Source organism: Pungitius pungitius, chromosome 2, assembly GCF_949316345.1.
Source record: "Pungitius pungitius chromosome 2, fPunPun2.1, whole genome shotgun sequence".
NCBI lineage: Eukaryota > Metazoa > Chordata > Actinopteri > Perciformes > Gasterosteidae > Pungitius > Pungitius pungitius.
In genome coordinates this window covers 5,767,549-5,781,062 of record NC_084901.1, presented here as the reverse complement: position 1 = coordinate 5,781,062, position 13,514 = coordinate 5,767,549, and the positions used below count along the sequence as shown (strand labels likewise).

The window sequence follows — 13,514 nt, the reverse complement described above, 5'->3', positions numbered from 1 at the left end:
AGGGAAACCTGGTTTAGCCTTTTCATTCAAGCAATATTTTCCATGTCCTGAACATTTTCGATCCGATATTACGACTTAATTAGCATGAATGTGTCCCTGGTGGTCTAGTGGCTAGGATTCGGCGCTTTCACCGCCGCGGCCCGGGTTCGATTCCCGGTCAGGGAAATGTCATTTAAAGTTCTGGCTTGATGTTTTTATTTACGCCAATTATTCGATGTGCTGAATGTTTTCGATCTGATTGGAGGACATAATATGCACAACTGTGTCCCTGATGGTCTAGTGGCTAGGATTCGGCGCTCTCACCGCCGCGGCCCGGGTTCGATTCCCGGTCAGGGAATTGGCTTTTAAAGTTCTGACTTGATGTTTTAATTTAAGCCTATTATTCGATGTGCTGAATGTTTTCGATCTGATTGGAGGACATAATATGCACAACTGTGTCCCTGATGGTCTAGTGGCTAGGATTCGGCGCTCTCACCGCCGCGGCCCGGGTTCGATTCCCGGTCAGGGAATTGGCTTTTAAAGTTCTGACTTGATGTTTTAATTTAAGCCTATTATTCGATGTGCTGAATGTTTTCGATCTGATTGGAGGACATAATATGCACAACTGTGTCCCTGATGGTCTAGTGGCTAGGATTCGGCGCTCTCACCGCCGCGGCCCGGGTTCGATTCCCGGTCAGGGAAATGGCATTTGAAGTTACCCTTAGTTTATGCTTGTGTTGTCAGTTGCAACATTTCAATGATGTGATGTGCATCAACTTGTCCCCCACTGTTAAGTAGTTATTGTTTGATGCTCTTAGTAGACAGGGAAACCTGGTTTAGCCTTTTCATTCAAGTAATATTTTCCATGTCCTGAATATTTTCGATCCGATATTACGACTTAATTAGCATGAATGTGTCCCTGGTGGTCTAGTGGCTAGGATTCGGCGCTTTCACCGCCGCAGCCCGGGTTCGATTCCCGGTCAGGGAAATGTCATTTAAAGTTCTGGCTTGATGTTTTTATTTACGCCAATTTTTCGATGTGCTGAATGTTTTCGATCTGATTGGAGGACATAATGCGGCCCAGGTTCGATTCCCGGTCAGGGAAATGGCATTTGAAGTTACCCTTAGTTGATGCTTGTGTTGTCCGTTGCAACATTTCAATGATGTGATGTGCATCAACTTGTCCCCCACTGTTAAGTAGTTATTGTTTGATGCTCTTAGTAGACAGGGAAACCTGGTTTAGCCTTTTCATTCAAGCAATATTTTCCATGTCCTGAATATTTTCGATCCGATATTACGACTTAATTAGCATGAATGTGTCCCTGGTGGTCTAGTGGCTAGGATTCGGCGCTTTCACCGCCGCGGCCCGGGTTCGATTCCCGGTCAGGGAAATGTCATTTAAAGTTCTGGCTTGATGTTTTTATTTACGCCAATTATTCAATGTCCTGAATGTTTTCGATCTGATTGGAGGACATAATATGCACAACTGTGTCCCTGATGGTCTAGTGGCTAGGATTCGGCGCTCTCACCGCCGCGGCCCGGGTTCGATTCCCGGTCAGGGAATTGGCTTTTAAAGTTCTGACTTGATGTTTTAATTTAAGCCTATTATTCGATGTGCTGAATGTTTTCGATCTGATTGGAGGACATAATATGCACAACTGTGTCCCTGATGGTCTAGTGGCTAGGATTCGGCGCTCTCACCGCCGCGGCCCGGGTTCGATTCCCGGTCAGGGAATTGGCTTTTAAAGTTCTGACTTGATGTTTTAATTTAAGCCAATTATTCGATGTGCTGAATGTTTTCGATCTGATTGGAGGACATAATATACACAACTGTGTCCCTGATGGTCTAGTGGCTAGGATTCGGCGCTCTCACCGCCGCGGCCCGGGTTCGATTCCCGGTCAGGGAAATGGCATTTGAAGTTACCCTTAGTTGATGCTTGTGTTGTCCGTTGCAACATTTCAATGATGTGATGTGCATCAACTTGTCCCCCACTGTTAAGTAGTTATTGTTTGATGCTCTTAGTAGACAGGGAAACCTGGTTTAGCCTTTTCATTCAAGCAATATTTTCCATGTCCTGAATATTTTCGATCCGATATTACGACTTAATTAGCATGAATGTGTCCCTGGTGGTCTAGTGGCTAGGATTCGGCGCTTTCACCGCCGCGGCCCGGGTTCGATTCCCGGTCAGGGAAGTGTCATTTAAAGTTCTGGCTTGATGTTTTTATTTACGCCAATTATTCGATGTGCTGAATGTTTTCGATCTGATTGGAGGACATAATGCGGCCCAGGTTCGATTCCCGGTCAGGGAAATGGCATTTGAAGTTACCCTTAGTTGATGCTTGTGTTGTCCGTTGCAACATTTCAATGATGTGATGTGCATCAACTTGTCCCCCACTGTTAAGTAGTTATTGTTTGATGCTCTTAGTAGACAGGGAAACCTGGTTTAGCCTTTTCATTCAAGCAATATTTTCCATGTCCTGAATATTTTCGATCCGATATTACGACTTAATTAGCATGAATGTGTCCCTGGTGGTCTAGTGGCTAGGATTCGGCGCTTTCACCGCCGCGGCCCGGGTTCGATTCCCGGTCAGGGAAATGTCATTTAAAGTTCTGGCTTGATGTTTTTATTTACGCCAATTATTCGATGTGCTGAATGTTTTCGATCTGATTGGAGGACATAATATGCACAACTGTGTCCCTGATGGTCTAGTGGCTAGGATTCGGCGCTCTCACCGCCGCGGCCCGGGTTCGATTCCCGGTCAGGGAATTGGCTTTTAAAGTTCTGACTTGATGTTTTAATTTAAGCCTATTATTCGATGTGCTGAATGTTTTCGATCTGATTGGAGGACATAATATGCACAACTGTGTCCCTGATGGTCTAGTGGCTAGGATTCGGCGCTCTCACCGCCGCGGCCCGGGTTCGATTCCCGGTCAGGGAAATGGCATTTGAAGTTACCCTTAGTTTATGCTTGTGTTGTCAGTTGCAACATTTCAATGATGTGATGTGCATCAACTTGTCCCCCACTGTTAAGTAGTTATTGTTTGATGCTCTTAGTAGACAGGGAAACCTGGTTTAGCCTTTTCATTCAAGCAATATTTTCCATGTCCTAAATATTTTCGATCCGATATTACGACTTAATTAGCATGAATGTGTCCCTGGTGGTCTAGTGGCTAGGATTCGGCGCTTTCACCGCCGCGGCCCGGGTTCGATTCCCGGTCAGGGAAATGTCATTTAAAGTTCTGGCTTGATGTTTTTATTTACGCCAATTATTCGATGTGCTGAATGTTTTCGATCTGATTGGAGGACATAATGCGGCCCAGGTTTGATTCCCGGTCAGGGAAATGGCATTTGAAGTTACCCTTAGTTGATGCTTGTGTTGTCCGTTGCAACATTTCAATGATGTGATGTGCATCAACTTGTCCCCCACTGTTAAGTAGTTATTGTTTGATGCTCTTAGTAGACAGGGAAACCTGGTTTAGCCTTTTCATTCAAGCAATATTTTCCATGTCCTGAATATTTTCGATCCGATATTACGACTTAATTAGCATGAATGTGTCCCTGGTGGTCTAGTGGCTAGGATTCGGCGCTTTCACCGCCGCGGCCCGGGTTCGATTCCCGGTCAGGGAAATGTCATTTAAAGTTCTGGCTTGATGTTTTTATTTACGCCAATTATTCGATGTGCTGAATGTTTTCGATCTGATTGGAGGACATAATATGCACAACTGTGTCCCTGATGGTCTAGTGGCTAGGATTCGGCGCTCTCACCGCCGCGGCCCGGGTTCGATTCCCGGTCAGGGAAATGGCATTTGAAGTTACCCTTAGTTTATGCTTGTGTTGTCAGTTGCAACATTTCAATGATGTGATGTGCATCAACTTGTCCCCCACTGTTAAGTAGTTATTGTTTGATGCTCTTAGTAGACAGGGAAACCTGGTTTAGCCTTTTCATTCAAGTAATATTTTCCATGTCCTGAATATTTTCGATCCGATATTACGACTTAATTAGCATGAATGTGTCCCTGGTGGTCTAGTGGCTAGGATTCGGCGCTTTCACCGCCGCGGCCCGGGTTCGATTCCCGGTCAGGGAAATGTCATTTAAAGTTCTGGCTTGATGTTTTTATTTACGCCAATTATTCAATGTCCTGAATGTTTTCGATCTGATTGGAGGACATAATATGCACAACTGTGTCCCTGATGGTCTAGTGGCTAGGATTCGGCGCTCTCACCGCCGCGGCCCGGGTTCGATTCCCGGTCAGGGAATTGGCTTTTAAAGTTCTGACTTGATGTTTTAATTTAAGCCTATTATTCGATGTGCTGAATGTTTTCGATCTGATTGGAGGACATAATATGCACAACTGTGTCCCTGATGGTCTAGTGGCTAGGATTCGGCGCTCTCACCGCCGCGGCCCGGGTTCGATTCCCGGTCAGGGAATTGGCTTTTAAAGTTCTGACTTGATGTTTTAATTTAAGCCAATTATTCGATGTGCTGAATGTTTTCGATCTGATTGGAGGACATAATATACACAACTGTGTCCCTGATGGTCTAGTGGCTAGGATTCGGCGCTCTCACCGCCGCGGCCCGGGTTCGATTCCCGGTCAGGGAAATGGCATTTGAAGTTACCCTTAGTTGATGCTTGTGTTGTCCGTTGCAACATTTCAATGATGTGATGTGCATCAACTTGTCCCCCACTGTTAAGTAGTTATTGTTTGATGCTCTTAGTAGACAGGGAAACCTGGTTTAGCCTTTTCATTCAAGCAATATTTTCCATGTCCTGAATATTTTCGATCCGATATTACGACTTAATTAGCATGAATGTGTCCCTGGTGGTCTAGTGGCTAGGATTCGGCGCTTTCACCGCCGCGGCCCGGGTTCGATTCCCGGTCAGGGAAGTGTCATTTAAAGTTCTGGCTTGATGTTTTTATTTACGCCAATTATTCGATGTGCTGAATGTTTTCGATCTGATTGGAGGACATAATGCGGCCCAGGTTCGATTCCCGGTCAGGGAAATGGCATTTGAAGTTACCCTTAGTTGATGCTTGTGTTGTCCGTTGCAACATTTCAATGATGTGATGTGCATCAACTTGTCCCCCACTGTTAAGTAGTTATTGTTTGATGCTCTTAGTAGACAGGGAAACCTGGTTTAGCCTTTTCATTCAAGCAATATTTTCCATGTCCTGAATATTTTCGATCCGATATTACGACTTAATTAGCATGAATGTGTCCCTGGTGGTCTAGTGGCTAGGATTCGGCGCTTTCACCGCCGCGGCCCGGGTTCGATTCCCGGTCAGGGAAATGTCATTTAAAGTTCTGGCTTGATGTTTTTATTTACGCCAATTATTCGATGTGCTGAATGTTTTCGATCTGATTGGAGGACATAATATGCACAACTGTGTCCCTGATGGTCTAGTGGCTAGGATTCGGCGCTCTCACCGCCGCGGCCCGGGTTCGATTCCCGGTCAGGGAATTGGCTTTTAAAGTTCTGACTTGATGTTTTAATTTAAGCCTATTATTCGATGTGCTGAATGTTTTCGATCTGATTGGAGGACATAATATGCACAACTGTGTCCCTGATGGTCTAGTGGCTAGGATTCGGCGCTCTCACCGCCGCGGCCCGGGTTCGATTCCCGGTCAGGGAAATGGCATTTGAAGTTACCCTTAGTTTATGCTTGTGTTGTCAGTTGCAACATTTCAATGATGTGATGTGCATCAACTTGTCCCCCACTGTTAAGTAGTTATTGTTTGATGCTCTTAGTAGACAGGGAAACCTGGTTTAGCCTTTTCATTCAAGCAATATTTTCCATGTCCTAAATATTTTCGATCCGATATTACGACTTAATTAGCATGAATGTGTCCCTGGTGGTCTAGTGGCTAGGATTCGGCGCTTTCACCGCCGCGGCCCGGGTTCGATTCCCGGTCAGGGAAATGTCATTTAAAGTTCTGGCTTGATGTTTTTATTTACGCCAATTATTCGATGTGCTGAATGTTTTCGATCTGATTGGAGGACATAATGCGGCCCAGGTTCGATTCCCGGTCAGGGAAATGGCATTTGAAGTTACCCTTAGTTGATGCTTGTGTTGTCCGTTGCAACATTTCAATGATGTGATGTGCATCAACTTGTCCCCCACTGTTAAGTAGTTATTGTTTGATGCTCTTAGTAGACAGGGAAACCTGGTTTAGCCTTTTCATTCAAGCAATATTTTCCATGTCCTGAATATTTTCGATCCGATATTACGACTTAATTAGCATGAATGTGTCCCTGGTGGTCTAGTGGCTAGGATTCGGCGCTTTCACCGCCGCGGCCCGGGTTCGATTCCCGGTCAGGGAAATGTCATTTAAAGTTCTGGCTTGATGTTTTTATTTACGCCAATTATTCGATGTGCTGAATGTTTTCGATCTGATTGGAGGACATAATATGCACAACTGTGTCCCTGATGGTCTAGTGGCTAGGATTCGGCGCTCTCACCGCCGCGGCCCGGGTTCGATTCCCGGTCAGGGAATTGGCTTTTAAAGTTCTGACTTGATGTTTTAATTTAAGCCTATTATTCGATGTGCTGAATGTTTTCGATCTGATTGGAGGACATAATATGCACAACTGTGTCCCTGATGGTCTAGTGGCTAGGATTCGGCGCTCTCACCGCCGCGGCCCGGGTTCGATTCCCGGTCAGGGAATTGGCTTTTAAAGTTCTGACTTGATGTTTTAATTTAAGCCTATTATTCGATGTGCTGAATGTTTTCGATCTGATTGGAGGACATAATATGCACAACTGTGTCCCTGATGGTCTAGTGGCTAGGATTCGGCGCTCTCACCGCCGCGGCCCGGGTTCGATTCCCGGTCAGGGAAATGGCATTTGAAGTTACCCTTAGTTGATGCTTGTGTTGTCCGTTGCAACATTTCAATGATGTGATGTGCATCAACTTGTCCCGCACTGTTAAGTAGTTATTGTTTGATGCTCTTAGTAGACAGGGAAACCTGGTTTAGCCTTTTCATTCAAGCAATATTTTCCATGTCCTGAATATTTTCGATCCGATATTACGACTTAATTAGCATGAATGTGTCCCTGGTGGTCTAGTGGCTAGGATTCGGCGCTTTCACCGCCGCGGCCCGGGTTCGATTCCCGGTCAGGGAAGTGTCATTTAAAGTTCTGGCTTGATGTTTTTATTTACGCCAATTATTCGATGTGCTGAATGTTTTCGATCTGATTGGAGGACATAATGCGGCCCAGGTTCGATTCCCGGTCAGGGAAATGGCATTTGAAGTTACCCTTAGTTGATGCTTGTGTTGTCCGTTGCAACATTTCAATGATGTGATGTGCATCAACTTGTCCCCCACTGTTAAGTAGTTATTGTTTGATGCTCTTAGTAGACAGGGAAACCTGGTTTAGCCTTTTCATTCAAGCAATATTTTCCATGTCCTGAATATTTTCGATCCGATATTACGACTTAATTAGCATGAATGTGTCCCTGGTGGTCTAGTGGCTAGGATTCGGCGCTTTCACCGCCGCGGCCCGGGTTCGATTCCCGGTCAGGGAAATGTCATTTAAAGTTCTGGCTTGATGTTTTTATTTACGCCAATTATTCGATGTGCTGAATGTTTTCGATCTGATTGGAGGACATAATATGCACAACTGTGTCCCTGATGGTCTAGTGGCTAGGATTCGGCGCTCTCACCGCCGCGGCCCGGGTTCGATTCCCGGTCAGGGAATTGGCTTTTAAAGTTCTGACTTGATGTTTTAATTTAAGCCTATTATTCGATGTGCTGAATGTTTTCGATCTGATTGGAGGACATAATATGCACAACTGTGTCCCTGATGGTCTAGTGGCTAGGATTCGGCGCTCTCACCGCCGCGGCCCGGGTTCGATTCCCGGTCAGGGAAATGGCATTTGAAGTTACCCTTAGTTTATGCTTGTGTTGTCAGTTGCAACATTTCAATGATGTGATGTGCATCAACTTGTCCCCCACTGTTAAGTAGTTATTGTTTGATGCTCTTAGTAGACAGGGAAACCTGGTTTAGCCTTTTCATTCAAGCAATATTTTCCATGTCCTAAATATTTTCGATCCGATATTACGACTTAATTAGCGTGAATGTGTCCCTGGTGGTCTAGTGGCTAGGATTCGGCGCTTTCACCGCCGCGGCCCGGGTTCGATTCCCGGTCAGGGAAATGTCATTTAAAGTTCTGGCTTGATGTTTTTATTTACGCCAATTATTCGATGTGCTGAATGTTTTCGATCTGATTGGAGGACATAATGCGGCCCAGGTTCGATTCCCGGTCAGGGAAATGGCATTTGAAGTTACCCTTAGTTGATGCTTGTGTTGTCCGTTGCAACATTTCAATGATGTGATGTGCATCAACTTGTCCCCCACTGTTAAGTAGTTATTGTTTGATGCTCTTAGTAGACAGGGAAACCTGGTTTAGCCTTTTCATTCAAGCAATATTTTCCATGTCCTGAATATTTTCGATCCGATATTACGACTTAATTAGCATGAATGTGTCCCTGGTGGTCTAGTGGCTAGGATTCGGCGCTTTCACCGCCGCGGCCCGGGTTCGATTCCCGGTCAGGGAAATGTCATTTAAAGTTCTGGCTTGATGTTTTTATTTACGCCAATTATTCGATGTGCTGAATGTTTTCGATCTGATTGGAGGACATAATATGCACAACTGTGTCCCTGATGGTCTAGTGGCTAGGATTCGGCGCTCTCACCGCCGCGGCCCGGGTTCGATTCCCGGTCAGGGAATTGGCTTTTAAAGTTATGACTTGATGTTTTAATTTAAGCCTATTATTCGATGTGCTGAATGTTTTCGATCTGATTGGAGGACATAATATGCACAACTGTGTCCCTGATGGTCTAGTGGCTAGGATTCGGCGCTCTCACCGCCGCGGCCCGGGTTCGATTCCCGGTCAGGGAAATGGCATTTGAAGTTACCCTTAGTTTATGCTTGTGTTGTCAGTTGCAACATTTCAATGATGTGATGTGCATCAACTTGTCCCCCACTGTTAAGTAGTTATTGTTTGATGCTCTTAGTAGACAGGGAAACCTGGTTTAGCCTTTTCATTCAAGCAATATTTTCCATGTCCTGAATATTTTCGATCCGATATTACGACTTAATTAGCATGAATGTGTCCCTGGTGGTCTAGTGGCTAGGATTCGGCGCTTTCACCGCCGCGGCCCGGGTTCGATTCCCGGTCAGGGAAATGTCATTTAAAGTTCTGGCTTGATGTTTTTATTTACGCCAATTATTCGATGTGCTGAATGTTTTCGATCTGATTGGAGGACATAATATGCACAACTGTGTCCCTGATGGTCTAGTGGCTAGGATTCGGCGCTCTCACCGCCGCGGCCCGGGTTCGATTCCCGGTCAGGGAATTGGCTTTTAAAGTTCTGACTTGATGTTTTAATTTAAGCCTATTATTCGATGTGCTGAATGTTTTCGATCTGATTGGAGGACATAATATGCACAACTGTGTCCCTGATGGTCTAGTGGCTAGGATTCGGCGCTCTCACCGCCGCGGCCCGGGTTCGATTCCCGGTCAGGGAATTGGCTTTTAAAGTTCTGACTTGATGTTTTAATTTAAGCCTATTATTCGATGTGCTGAATGTTTTCGATCTGATTGGAGGACATAATATGCACAACTGTGTCCCTGATGGTCTAGTGGCTAGGATTCGGCGCTCTCACCGCCGCGGCCCGGGTTCGATTCCCGGTCAGGGAAATGGCATTTGAAGTTACCCTTAGTTTATGCTTGTGTTGTCAGTTGCAACATTTCAATGATGTGATGTGCATCAACTTGTCCCCCACTGTTAAGTAGTTATTGTTTGATGCTCTTAGTAGACAGGGAAACCTGGTTTAGCCTTTTCATTCAAGCAATATTTTCCATGTCCTGAATATTTTCGATCCGATATTACGACTTAATTAGCATGAATGTGTCCCTGGTGGTCTAGTGGCTAGGATTCGGCGCTTTCACCGCCGCGGCCCGGGTTCGATTCCCGGTCAGGGAAGTGTCATTTAAAGTTCTGGCTTGATGTTTTTATTTACGCCAATTATTCGATGTGCTGAATGTTTTCGATCTGATTGGAGGACATAATGCGGCCCAGGTTCGATTCCCGGTCAGGGAAATGGCATTTGAAGTTACCCTTAGTTGATGCTTGTGTTGTCCGTTGCAACATTTCAATGATGTGATGTGCATCAACTTGTCCCCCACTGTTAAGTAGTTATTGTTTGATGCTCTTAGTAGACAGGGAAACCTGGTTTAGCCTTTTCATTCAAGCAATATTTTCCATGTCCTGAATATTTTCGATCCGATATTACGACTTAATTAGCATGAATGTGTCCCTGGTGGTCTAGTGGCTAGGATTCGGCGCTTTCACCGCCGCGGCCCGGGTTCGATTCCCGGTCAGGGAAATGTCATTTAAAGTTCTGGCTTGATGTTTTTATTTACGCCAATTATTCGATGTGCTGAATGTTTTCGATCTGATTGGAGGACATAATATGCACAACTGTGTCCCTGATGGTCTAGTGGCTAGGATTCGGCGCTCTCACCGCCGCGGCCCGGGTTCGATTCCCGGTCAGGGAATTGGCTTTTAAAGTTCTGACTTGATGTTTTAATTTAAGCCTATTATTCGATGTGCTGAATGTTTTCGATCTGATTGGAGGACATAATATGCACAACTGTGTCCCTGATGGTCTAGTGGCTAGGATTCGGCGCTCTCACCGCCGCGGCCCGGGTTCGATTCCCGGTCAGGGAAATGGCATTTGAAGTTACCCTTAGTTTATGCTTGTGTTGTCAGTTGCAACATTTCAATGATGTGATGTGCATCAACTTGTCCCCCACTGTTAAGTAGTTATTGTTTGATGCTCTTAGTAGACAGGGAAACCTGGTTTAGCCTTTTCATTCAAGCAATATTTTCCATGTCCTAAATATTTTCGATCCGATATTACGACTTAATTAGCATGAATGTGTCCCTGGTGGTCTAGTGGCTAGGATTCGGCGCTTTCACCGCCGCGGCCCGGGTTCGATTCCCGGTCAGGGAAATGTCATTTAAAGTTCTGGCTTGATGTTTTTATTTACGCCAATTATTCGATGTGCTGAATGTTTTCGATCTGATTGGAGGACATAATGCGGCCCAGGTTCGATTCCCGGTCAGGGAAATGGCATTTGAAGTTACCCTTAGTTGATGCTTGTGTTGTCCGTTGCAACATTTCAATGATGTGATGTGCATCAACTTGTCCCCCACTGTTAAGTAGTTATTGTTTGATGCTCTTAGTAGACAGGGAAACCTGGTTTAGCCTTTTCATTCAAGCAATATTTTCCATGTCCTGAATATTTTCGATCCGATATTACGACTTAATTAGCATGAATGTGTCCCTGGTGGTCTAGTGGCTAGGATTCGGCGCTTTCACCGCCGCGGCCCGGGTTCGATTCCCGGTCAGGGAAATGTCATTTAAAGTTCTGGCTTGATGTTTTTATTTACGCCAATTATTCGATGTGCTGAATGTTTTCGATCTGATTGGAGGACATAATATGCACAACTGTGTCCCTGATGGTCTAGTGGCTAGGATTCGGCGCTCTCACCGCCGCGGCCCGGGTTCGATTCCCGGTCAGGGAATTGGCTTTTAAAGTTCTGACTTGATGTTTTAATTTAAGCCTATTATTCGATGTCCTGAATGTTTTCGATCTGATTGGAGGACATAATATGCACAACTGTGTCCCTGATGGTCTAGTGGCTAGGATTCGGCGCTCTCACCGCCGCGGCCCGGGTTCGATTCCCGGTCAGGGAATTGGCTTTTAAAGTTCTGACTTGATGTTTTAATTTAAGCCTATTATTCGATGTGCTGAATGTTTTCGATCTGATTGGAGGACATAATATGCACAACTGTGTCCCTGATGGTCTAGTGGCTAGGATTCGGCGCTCTCACCGCCGCGGCCCGGGTTCGATTCCCGGTCAGGGAAATGGCATTTGAAGTTACCCTTAGTTGATGCTTGTGTTGTCCGTTGCAACATTTCAATGATGTGATGTGCATCAACTTGTCCCGCACTGTTAAGTAGTTATTGTTTGATGCTCTTAGTAGACAGGGAAACCTGGTTTAGCCTTTTCATTCAAGCAATATTTTCCATGTCCTGAATATTTTCGATCCGATATTACGACTTAATTAGCATGAATGTGTCCCTGGTGGTCTAGTGGCTAGGATTCGGCGCTTTCACCGCCGCGGCCCGGGTTCGATTCCCGGTCAGGGAAGTGTCATTTAAAGTTCTGGCTTGATGTTTTTATTTACGCCAATTATTCGATGTGCTGAATGTTTTCGATCTGATTGGAGGACATAATGCGGCCCAGGTTCGATTCCCGGTCAGGGAAATGGCATTTGAAGTTACCCTTAGTTGATGCTTGTGTTGTCCGTTGCAACATTTCAATGATGTGATGTGCATCAACTTGTCCCCCACTGTTAAGTAGTTATTGTTTGATGCTCTTAGTAGACAGGGAAACCTGGTTTAGCCTTTTCATTCAAGCAATATTTTCCATGTCCTGAATATTTTCGATCCGATATTACGACTTAATTAGCATGAATGTGTCCCTGGTGGTCTAGTGGCTAGGATTCGGCGCTTTCACCGCCGCGGCCCGGGTTCGATTCCCGGTCAGGGAAATGTCATTTAAAGTTCTGGCTTGATGTTTTTATTTACGCCAATTATTCGATGTGCTGAATGTTTTCGATCTGATTGGAGGACATAATATGCACAACTGTGTCCCTGATGGTCTAGTGGCTAGGATTCGGCGCTCTCACCGCCGCGGCCCGGGTTCGATTCCCGGTCAGGGAATTGGCTTTTAAAGTTCTGACTTGATGTTTTAATTTAAGCCTATTATTCGATGTGCTGAATGTTTTCGATCTGATTGGAGGACATAATATGCACAACTGTGTCCCTGATGGTCTAGTGGCTAGGATTCGGCGCTCTCACCGCCGCGGCCCGGGTTCGATTCCCGGTCAGGGAAATGGCATTTGAAGTTACCCTTAGTTTATGCTTGTGTTGTCAGTTGCAACATTTCAATGATGTGATGTGCATCAACTTGTCCCCCACTGTTAAGTAGTTATTGTTTGATGCTCTTAGTAGACAGGGAAACCTGGTTTAGCCTTTTCATTCAAGCAATATTTTCCATGTCCTAAATATTTTCGATCCGATATTACGACTTAATTAGCGTGAATGTGTCCCTGGTGGTCTAGTGGCTAGGATTCGGCGCTTTCACCGCCGCGGCCCGGGTTCGATTCCCGGTCAGGGAAATGTCATTTAAAGTTCTGGCTTGATGTTTTTATTTACGCCAATTATTCGATGTGCTGAATGTTTTCGATCTGATTGGAGGACATAATGCGGCCCAGGTTCGATTCCCGGTCAGGGAAATGGCATTTGAAGTTACCCTTAGTTGATGCTTGTGTTGTCCGTTGCAACATTTCAATGATGTGATGTGCATCAACTTGTCCCCCACTGTTAAGTAGTTATTGTTTGATGCTCTTAGTAGACAGGGAAACCTGGTTTAGCCTTTTCATTCAAG

The 13,514-nt window shown here is 45.3% G+C and overlaps 55 non-coding genes across 55 annotated transcripts; all 55 read left to right on the top strand.

Annotated features, from left to right (window-relative positions):
* The first annotated feature begins 93 nt into the window (after positions 1-93).
* trnae-uuc (transfer RNA glutamic acid (anticodon UUC)) lies at positions 94-165 on the top strand. The gene has a single exon. It is a non-coding gene; the product is annotated as a tRNA-Glu (tRNA).
* Positions 166-265: 100 nt separating this feature from the next.
* trnae-cuc (transfer RNA glutamic acid (anticodon CUC)) lies at positions 266-337 on the top strand. Its single transcript has one exon. It is a non-coding gene; the product is annotated as a tRNA-Glu (tRNA).
* Positions 338-437: 100 nt separating this feature from the next.
* On the top strand, positions 438-509 carry trnae-cuc (transfer RNA glutamic acid (anticodon CUC)). The gene has a single exon. It is a non-coding gene; the product is annotated as a tRNA-Glu (tRNA).
* A 100-nt stretch (positions 510-609) lies between these two features.
* trnae-cuc (transfer RNA glutamic acid (anticodon CUC)) lies at positions 610-681 on the top strand. The gene has a single exon. It is a non-coding gene; the product is annotated as a tRNA-Glu (tRNA).
* Positions 682-895: 214 nt separating this feature from the next.
* On the top strand, positions 896-967 carry trnae-uuc (transfer RNA glutamic acid (anticodon UUC)). Its single transcript has one exon. It is a non-coding gene; the product is annotated as a tRNA-Glu (tRNA).
* Positions 968-1,298: 331 nt separating this feature from the next.
* trnae-uuc (transfer RNA glutamic acid (anticodon UUC)) lies at positions 1,299-1,370 on the top strand. The gene has a single exon. It is a non-coding gene; the product is annotated as a tRNA-Glu (tRNA).
* Positions 1,371-1,470: 100 nt separating this feature from the next.
* On the top strand, positions 1,471-1,542 carry trnae-cuc (transfer RNA glutamic acid (anticodon CUC)). Its single transcript has one exon. It is a non-coding gene; the product is annotated as a tRNA-Glu (tRNA).
* A 100-nt stretch (positions 1,543-1,642) lies between these two features.
* trnae-cuc (transfer RNA glutamic acid (anticodon CUC)) lies at positions 1,643-1,714 on the top strand. Its single transcript has one exon. It is a non-coding gene; the product is annotated as a tRNA-Glu (tRNA).
* Positions 1,715-1,814: 100 nt separating this feature from the next.
* On the top strand, positions 1,815-1,886 carry trnae-cuc (transfer RNA glutamic acid (anticodon CUC)). The gene has a single exon. It is a non-coding gene; the product is annotated as a tRNA-Glu (tRNA).
* A 214-nt stretch (positions 1,887-2,100) lies between these two features.
* Positions 2,101-2,172, top strand: trnae-uuc (transfer RNA glutamic acid (anticodon UUC)). Its single transcript has one exon. It is a non-coding gene; the product is annotated as a tRNA-Glu (tRNA).
* A 331-nt stretch (positions 2,173-2,503) lies between these two features.
* trnae-uuc (transfer RNA glutamic acid (anticodon UUC)) lies at positions 2,504-2,575 on the top strand. The gene has a single exon. It is a non-coding gene; the product is annotated as a tRNA-Glu (tRNA).
* A 100-nt stretch (positions 2,576-2,675) lies between these two features.
* Positions 2,676-2,747, top strand: trnae-cuc (transfer RNA glutamic acid (anticodon CUC)). Its single transcript has one exon. It is a non-coding gene; the product is annotated as a tRNA-Glu (tRNA).
* A 100-nt stretch (positions 2,748-2,847) lies between these two features.
* On the top strand, positions 2,848-2,919 carry trnae-cuc (transfer RNA glutamic acid (anticodon CUC)). Its single transcript has one exon. It is a non-coding gene; the product is annotated as a tRNA-Glu (tRNA).
* Positions 2,920-3,133: 214 nt separating this feature from the next.
* On the top strand, positions 3,134-3,205 carry trnae-uuc (transfer RNA glutamic acid (anticodon UUC)). Its single transcript has one exon. It is a non-coding gene; the product is annotated as a tRNA-Glu (tRNA).
* A 331-nt stretch (positions 3,206-3,536) lies between these two features.
* trnae-uuc (transfer RNA glutamic acid (anticodon UUC)) lies at positions 3,537-3,608 on the top strand. The gene has a single exon. It is a non-coding gene; the product is annotated as a tRNA-Glu (tRNA).
* A 100-nt stretch (positions 3,609-3,708) lies between these two features.
* Positions 3,709-3,780, top strand: trnae-cuc (transfer RNA glutamic acid (anticodon CUC)). Its single transcript has one exon. It is a non-coding gene; the product is annotated as a tRNA-Glu (tRNA).
* Positions 3,781-3,994: 214 nt separating this feature from the next.
* Positions 3,995-4,066, top strand: trnae-uuc (transfer RNA glutamic acid (anticodon UUC)). Its single transcript has one exon. It is a non-coding gene; the product is annotated as a tRNA-Glu (tRNA).
* Positions 4,067-4,166: 100 nt separating this feature from the next.
* On the top strand, positions 4,167-4,238 carry trnae-cuc (transfer RNA glutamic acid (anticodon CUC)). The gene has a single exon. It is a non-coding gene; the product is annotated as a tRNA-Glu (tRNA).
* A 100-nt stretch (positions 4,239-4,338) lies between these two features.
* Positions 4,339-4,410, top strand: trnae-cuc (transfer RNA glutamic acid (anticodon CUC)). The gene has a single exon. It is a non-coding gene; the product is annotated as a tRNA-Glu (tRNA).
* Positions 4,411-4,510: 100 nt separating this feature from the next.
* Positions 4,511-4,582, top strand: trnae-cuc (transfer RNA glutamic acid (anticodon CUC)). The gene has a single exon. It is a non-coding gene; the product is annotated as a tRNA-Glu (tRNA).
* Positions 4,583-4,796: 214 nt separating this feature from the next.
* On the top strand, positions 4,797-4,868 carry trnae-uuc (transfer RNA glutamic acid (anticodon UUC)). The gene has a single exon. It is a non-coding gene; the product is annotated as a tRNA-Glu (tRNA).
* A 331-nt stretch (positions 4,869-5,199) lies between these two features.
* On the top strand, positions 5,200-5,271 carry trnae-uuc (transfer RNA glutamic acid (anticodon UUC)). The gene has a single exon. It is a non-coding gene; the product is annotated as a tRNA-Glu (tRNA).
* Positions 5,272-5,371: 100 nt separating this feature from the next.
* Positions 5,372-5,443, top strand: trnae-cuc (transfer RNA glutamic acid (anticodon CUC)). The gene has a single exon. It is a non-coding gene; the product is annotated as a tRNA-Glu (tRNA).
* Positions 5,444-5,543: 100 nt separating this feature from the next.
* trnae-cuc (transfer RNA glutamic acid (anticodon CUC)) lies at positions 5,544-5,615 on the top strand. Its single transcript has one exon. It is a non-coding gene; the product is annotated as a tRNA-Glu (tRNA).
* Positions 5,616-5,829: 214 nt separating this feature from the next.
* trnae-uuc (transfer RNA glutamic acid (anticodon UUC)) lies at positions 5,830-5,901 on the top strand. The gene has a single exon. It is a non-coding gene; the product is annotated as a tRNA-Glu (tRNA).
* A 331-nt stretch (positions 5,902-6,232) lies between these two features.
* Positions 6,233-6,304, top strand: trnae-uuc (transfer RNA glutamic acid (anticodon UUC)). The gene has a single exon. It is a non-coding gene; the product is annotated as a tRNA-Glu (tRNA).
* A 100-nt stretch (positions 6,305-6,404) lies between these two features.
* Positions 6,405-6,476, top strand: trnae-cuc (transfer RNA glutamic acid (anticodon CUC)). The gene has a single exon. It is a non-coding gene; the product is annotated as a tRNA-Glu (tRNA).
* A 100-nt stretch (positions 6,477-6,576) lies between these two features.
* trnae-cuc (transfer RNA glutamic acid (anticodon CUC)) lies at positions 6,577-6,648 on the top strand. The gene has a single exon. It is a non-coding gene; the product is annotated as a tRNA-Glu (tRNA).
* A 100-nt stretch (positions 6,649-6,748) lies between these two features.
* Positions 6,749-6,820, top strand: trnae-cuc (transfer RNA glutamic acid (anticodon CUC)). The gene has a single exon. It is a non-coding gene; the product is annotated as a tRNA-Glu (tRNA).
* A 214-nt stretch (positions 6,821-7,034) lies between these two features.
* trnae-uuc (transfer RNA glutamic acid (anticodon UUC)) lies at positions 7,035-7,106 on the top strand. Its single transcript has one exon. It is a non-coding gene; the product is annotated as a tRNA-Glu (tRNA).
* A 331-nt stretch (positions 7,107-7,437) lies between these two features.
* On the top strand, positions 7,438-7,509 carry trnae-uuc (transfer RNA glutamic acid (anticodon UUC)). Its single transcript has one exon. It is a non-coding gene; the product is annotated as a tRNA-Glu (tRNA).
* Positions 7,510-7,609: 100 nt separating this feature from the next.
* Positions 7,610-7,681, top strand: trnae-cuc (transfer RNA glutamic acid (anticodon CUC)). The gene has a single exon. It is a non-coding gene; the product is annotated as a tRNA-Glu (tRNA).
* Positions 7,682-7,781: 100 nt separating this feature from the next.
* trnae-cuc (transfer RNA glutamic acid (anticodon CUC)) lies at positions 7,782-7,853 on the top strand. The gene has a single exon. It is a non-coding gene; the product is annotated as a tRNA-Glu (tRNA).
* A 214-nt stretch (positions 7,854-8,067) lies between these two features.
* On the top strand, positions 8,068-8,139 carry trnae-uuc (transfer RNA glutamic acid (anticodon UUC)). Its single transcript has one exon. It is a non-coding gene; the product is annotated as a tRNA-Glu (tRNA).
* Positions 8,140-8,470: 331 nt separating this feature from the next.
* trnae-uuc (transfer RNA glutamic acid (anticodon UUC)) lies at positions 8,471-8,542 on the top strand. The gene has a single exon. It is a non-coding gene; the product is annotated as a tRNA-Glu (tRNA).
* Positions 8,543-8,642: 100 nt separating this feature from the next.
* On the top strand, positions 8,643-8,714 carry trnae-cuc (transfer RNA glutamic acid (anticodon CUC)). Its single transcript has one exon. It is a non-coding gene; the product is annotated as a tRNA-Glu (tRNA).
* Positions 8,715-8,814: 100 nt separating this feature from the next.
* On the top strand, positions 8,815-8,886 carry trnae-cuc (transfer RNA glutamic acid (anticodon CUC)). Its single transcript has one exon. It is a non-coding gene; the product is annotated as a tRNA-Glu (tRNA).
* Positions 8,887-9,100: 214 nt separating this feature from the next.
* trnae-uuc (transfer RNA glutamic acid (anticodon UUC)) lies at positions 9,101-9,172 on the top strand. The gene has a single exon. It is a non-coding gene; the product is annotated as a tRNA-Glu (tRNA).
* Positions 9,173-9,272: 100 nt separating this feature from the next.
* On the top strand, positions 9,273-9,344 carry trnae-cuc (transfer RNA glutamic acid (anticodon CUC)). The gene has a single exon. It is a non-coding gene; the product is annotated as a tRNA-Glu (tRNA).
* Positions 9,345-9,444: 100 nt separating this feature from the next.
* Positions 9,445-9,516, top strand: trnae-cuc (transfer RNA glutamic acid (anticodon CUC)). The gene has a single exon. It is a non-coding gene; the product is annotated as a tRNA-Glu (tRNA).
* Positions 9,517-9,616: 100 nt separating this feature from the next.
* Positions 9,617-9,688, top strand: trnae-cuc (transfer RNA glutamic acid (anticodon CUC)). Its single transcript has one exon. It is a non-coding gene; the product is annotated as a tRNA-Glu (tRNA).
* Positions 9,689-9,902: 214 nt separating this feature from the next.
* On the top strand, positions 9,903-9,974 carry trnae-uuc (transfer RNA glutamic acid (anticodon UUC)). Its single transcript has one exon. It is a non-coding gene; the product is annotated as a tRNA-Glu (tRNA).
* A 331-nt stretch (positions 9,975-10,305) lies between these two features.
* On the top strand, positions 10,306-10,377 carry trnae-uuc (transfer RNA glutamic acid (anticodon UUC)). Its single transcript has one exon. It is a non-coding gene; the product is annotated as a tRNA-Glu (tRNA).
* Positions 10,378-10,477: 100 nt separating this feature from the next.
* On the top strand, positions 10,478-10,549 carry trnae-cuc (transfer RNA glutamic acid (anticodon CUC)). The gene has a single exon. It is a non-coding gene; the product is annotated as a tRNA-Glu (tRNA).
* Positions 10,550-10,649: 100 nt separating this feature from the next.
* On the top strand, positions 10,650-10,721 carry trnae-cuc (transfer RNA glutamic acid (anticodon CUC)). The gene has a single exon. It is a non-coding gene; the product is annotated as a tRNA-Glu (tRNA).
* Positions 10,722-10,935: 214 nt separating this feature from the next.
* trnae-uuc (transfer RNA glutamic acid (anticodon UUC)) lies at positions 10,936-11,007 on the top strand. The gene has a single exon. It is a non-coding gene; the product is annotated as a tRNA-Glu (tRNA).
* Positions 11,008-11,338: 331 nt separating this feature from the next.
* Positions 11,339-11,410, top strand: trnae-uuc (transfer RNA glutamic acid (anticodon UUC)). The gene has a single exon. It is a non-coding gene; the product is annotated as a tRNA-Glu (tRNA).
* A 100-nt stretch (positions 11,411-11,510) lies between these two features.
* Positions 11,511-11,582, top strand: trnae-cuc (transfer RNA glutamic acid (anticodon CUC)). Its single transcript has one exon. It is a non-coding gene; the product is annotated as a tRNA-Glu (tRNA).
* A 100-nt stretch (positions 11,583-11,682) lies between these two features.
* On the top strand, positions 11,683-11,754 carry trnae-cuc (transfer RNA glutamic acid (anticodon CUC)). Its single transcript has one exon. It is a non-coding gene; the product is annotated as a tRNA-Glu (tRNA).
* Positions 11,755-11,854: 100 nt separating this feature from the next.
* Positions 11,855-11,926, top strand: trnae-cuc (transfer RNA glutamic acid (anticodon CUC)). The gene has a single exon. It is a non-coding gene; the product is annotated as a tRNA-Glu (tRNA).
* Positions 11,927-12,140: 214 nt separating this feature from the next.
* Positions 12,141-12,212, top strand: trnae-uuc (transfer RNA glutamic acid (anticodon UUC)). Its single transcript has one exon. It is a non-coding gene; the product is annotated as a tRNA-Glu (tRNA).
* A 331-nt stretch (positions 12,213-12,543) lies between these two features.
* On the top strand, positions 12,544-12,615 carry trnae-uuc (transfer RNA glutamic acid (anticodon UUC)). The gene has a single exon. It is a non-coding gene; the product is annotated as a tRNA-Glu (tRNA).
* A 100-nt stretch (positions 12,616-12,715) lies between these two features.
* Positions 12,716-12,787, top strand: trnae-cuc (transfer RNA glutamic acid (anticodon CUC)). The gene has a single exon. It is a non-coding gene; the product is annotated as a tRNA-Glu (tRNA).
* A 100-nt stretch (positions 12,788-12,887) lies between these two features.
* Positions 12,888-12,959, top strand: trnae-cuc (transfer RNA glutamic acid (anticodon CUC)). The gene has a single exon. It is a non-coding gene; the product is annotated as a tRNA-Glu (tRNA).
* A 214-nt stretch (positions 12,960-13,173) lies between these two features.
* On the top strand, positions 13,174-13,245 carry trnae-uuc (transfer RNA glutamic acid (anticodon UUC)). Its single transcript has one exon. It is a non-coding gene; the product is annotated as a tRNA-Glu (tRNA).
* Positions 13,246-13,514: the final 269 nt, after the last annotated feature.